The sequence below is a fragment of the Crocodylus porosus genome, unplaced genomic scaffold (assembly GCF_001723895.1).
Source record: "Crocodylus porosus isolate Cpor-Errol unplaced genomic scaffold, CroPor_comp1, whole genome shotgun sequence".
NCBI lineage: Eukaryota > Metazoa > Chordata > Crocodylia > Crocodylidae > Crocodylus > Crocodylus porosus.
In genome coordinates this window covers 115458245-115462197 of record NW_017728943.1, presented here as the reverse complement: position 1 = coordinate 115462197, position 3953 = coordinate 115458245, and positions in this window count along the sequence as shown.

Genomic DNA, 3953 nt, shown 5'->3' with positions numbered 1-3953 from the left:
CACGGTCAGGGTGGCTAGGATCTGGAACCAACTTCCAAGAGAAGGGGTGCTGGCTCCTACTCTGGGGGTCTTTAAGAGGAGGCTAGATGTACACCTTGCTGGGGTCATTTGACCCCAGTACTCTTTCCTACCATGGCAGGGAGTCAGACTAGATGATCCATTCAGGTCCCTTCCAACCCTAGAAACTATGAAACTATAAAGAAATATGGCAGGTGACTGCCAGTACCATTCATATGACCCATTATTGCTATTTCTTCATTAAAGTCTTAAGTGGATGACTAAAAACTGCGCCATCACAAGAAGCACAATTCTTTTGACTTAAGGATACAGATGTAATACAGGAATACAGAAGTTGGAAATCAGAGCAGCTAGAATTATTTAGCAACAAATAACTGAATATAGTAACATATGTATAAGCTATAGGAAAAGAACATTAAGGTTAGAAAATCAAGCTGTCAACAGTTGACAGTCTAACATAGTACTTGTGAAATGAATATGTGCATAATGTGTGTCCATGTGCATATGTAATATCCATACTGTTTCCTACAGATGGAACTCTCTCTGAATCAGATTATACTTTGATCATTTTCATTTAATTCCTTTTAAAAAAAATGTGCTGTGACTGTGATTCTTTTAAACTAAAAGATATGGGGGAAGAGGAGTTAAACTCTGAAAATATATGGATTTCTGCTGAATATAGTACCATCACTTTCTTCTTATTTCATCCTGTCCTTTAACTATCATCTAGATTCAGAATCAGATCCCGTTTGGTTGCTGTTCCCTACATTATGTATTCTAATAAAATGTAGATGTTTCCAAAAAGGGAAATCCAATGTGACCTAAGATTCCTACATAGTGGGTGTGTCTAGATGTGCACTTAATGCACAGTAAGGTTACTGCACAGTAAAATAAGATGCAGTAAACTGTGCCTGGGAATATGTCTACACATGCTCCCTGTAGGGTGAAGACTTGCTCCCAATGGCAGCAGCCTGGTCCAAGACTGCTCCTGCCCTGCTGTGCCTCCCTGCATCAGCCAGAAGAAGCTCCAGGCTCCCCTGGGCACCAGCCTGGGGGCTGGCAGGGGACACGGGAGCCAGTTTCAAGGTGAACAGGGTCAGGAGAACTGTGGAACTGAATTGGCAGCTGTCTTCCAACCCCATGCACCTGGGGACTCATGCACAGACGAATGCTCATGCCACTGGCACAGCTCCCCTTGCATGGGGGCTAAGCCAGGCATCAGTGACCCCTGCTGTTTGAGCCGATCAAGAGCCAAATTGCTTCCAGGCAGCCTCTATACATGCTGTACTGTGCAGTACCTACTGTATGGTTAATCTACTACCTGCATATTTAGGTAGTATCCAATCATATAGTAGACGAATTTACTGTGTAGTAAATGCACACGTGCAGACAATGATGTTTTACTGTGTAGTAGATTAGTTTACTGCATAGTAGAGCATCCCCTTTAGATGTGCCCAGTTACTGGGGAGACTTGGTTGCCTTTGGAGAGTGACCCATTTCAAGATCTCACCTTGTACAGCCTCCCTTTAATAGAATCAGTTTTGAAAAGCCCTGAGGAAGCCATTAATATATGCACAGCATCCATCTTAAATTTGTCACTGTGTACTCTTATTACCTTTATACTGTATATAAACAGAATAAGATGGTCAGGATTGTTAGTTTTGCTGGGTGATTTAGGTCAGCAAGCCTGAAATTTATATAAGTACAACTAAATTTAAAGGAAAAAGAGAACACAGTTCATTTTTTTTTATTTAAGGACTGTCTTAAACCAAATGAATCATGAAAAATTAAAATTGCTACAGTGCCATCCCTGTAATTTGATCACTATTTAATTTGATTTTTTTTTTTGTTTTATTTAATCAAAACCACAGGAACTAGCTCATTTGTATTGTAAATTACACAACTTCTGCCCTTTATTTTGTGTACTGTTGATAACTTTTGGCAGGTTTGATTAGATAATTCAATCACTAACCATATAAAATTGCCATTTAATCAATAGGGAAGGTCAAAATTTTTAATATGTTATAAAAAGAAAAGATCTAAGGAAGACACAGGACAATAAAATCTGACTAACATGTTTATGTTTTAAACATTATTATTGATTATAGGGTCATTATTGCTATAACAAACTGGTACTTTTGCCATTTCTTGGTTGGATGGCCAAACTGCCCAGAACTTGTTGACTATTTCTAATAATAATGATAGAATTATGACTATAGCTCACTAATATTTCTAGACTTTTTTGAGTCAAGGGCTATTAAATTCTATATTGACTGCTCTAAATGTAAATGTGCTCATTTCTCTTTGTCATATTACCAACCTTGTTATGTTGGAGAGGCACACCATCTTGTTCTCTCTCTCTCTCTCTCTCTTTACATCACCAGTGTCTCAGGACCAGGTCTATCTTCTTTGCTTCTTTATTGCTGACTATTGTCTCTCTCAGCCTAAACTGTAGTTACTGGTCAGTTTAATGATCTCCATTAATTTGTTCAGTCATACTTTTATCTTGTTGGATGTCAAAACCTACTCTGCTGTCTTGTTTGAGTAAGTCTGAAGCATGTGTATCCTTTTCTTTTTATTGGCTTAAGTCTTCCTTGGTGAAGTATACTTTCAACTCTTTCATATCTACCTACATTCAAGGGAACAGGAGCAGGACACACACTGTAAACTGTTTCCTAATCATCCATCACCTGAATCGCTCTCTTAGATTTCTTTGAAGAATTCATTTGATCTGTTTTCATGCCCTTCCATCATCTTGTTATGTAATAGTGGGTGCATCTACATGTGGGGCTATGATGATGTAGCAATGCATTATGGCAATGGGCATCTACATGTGACCAGCAGCTACTTTGTTATAGCAACGTGCTACCCTGGTATAGCCTGGTATACCCTGGTATACCACTACAGTGAAGTAGCTGCTAAAAATAACTGTGTGCTGCATGTACAGTGCAGTATGGGCTGCTACTGTGCTATGATTTAGGACTTCCAGAAGGAAGTCCTAAATCATGGTACAGTAACGACATCACAAAGGAGGACTCTGGGACCTCCCACTCTGTCCAGTCTGTCCAGTCAGGGGCATGGACCAAGGTGGTCAAGGGCCCTAAGGCCCGCTGCACCAAGGCCCCTGCCCCACCGGAGCTTAGTAACAGGTACGCACCTCTTGCAGCTCCAGCAGAGCCTGCTGAGTTGCTAGCTCCCACAGGCAACACAGACTCACCTGCAGCTACTGTCCCTGCTCTCCCCAAGACAAAACGTAAGGTGTTTGTTGTAGAAGACTCCATCCTGAGGGGGACTGAGGGGGCAATCTGCTGCTCTGACCCCTTAGCCCAGGAAGTCTGCTGCTTCCTGGGGGCCCATATCTAGGACATTGTGGAGAAGATCCCAAAGCTCCTCCAGCCCACAGACCACTATCCTATGCTCCTTATTCATGTGGGCACCAATGACATGACTCGGAGCACCCCCAGCCAGGTCATGAGGCGCTACAGGGATTTGGGAGTGGGGCTTAAGGGTCTGGGAGTGCAGGTGGTGTTCTCGTCAATCCTCCCAGTCTCGGGTTATGGGCTGAGGAGGGAGAGGAGGATCCACGTAGTCAACCAAAGACTGTGGCCCTGCTGTCATCGGGAAGGCTTTGGCTTCCATGACCACAGCCCGCTCTTTGGTGACAGAGGCAGTGAGCTGCTGGGAAGAGATGGCCTTCACCTCTCTCCACTGGGGAGGAGGCTCTTCTTAGCCAGACTGGATGACTTGCTCCACCGGGCTTTAAACTAAGCCCACTGGGGGATGGAGGGACTACCGCCACTGCTGGCCCGCTGAGCAACCCTTGCAAAGCCAGCAGACCAAGGCACTTAAGGGAGCCCACCCTTGCCCCAGCCCTGATACAATCTGTGAGCAAGGCAAGAGCCCCCAAGGGGACACTTGCCTGCCTGTACACAAAT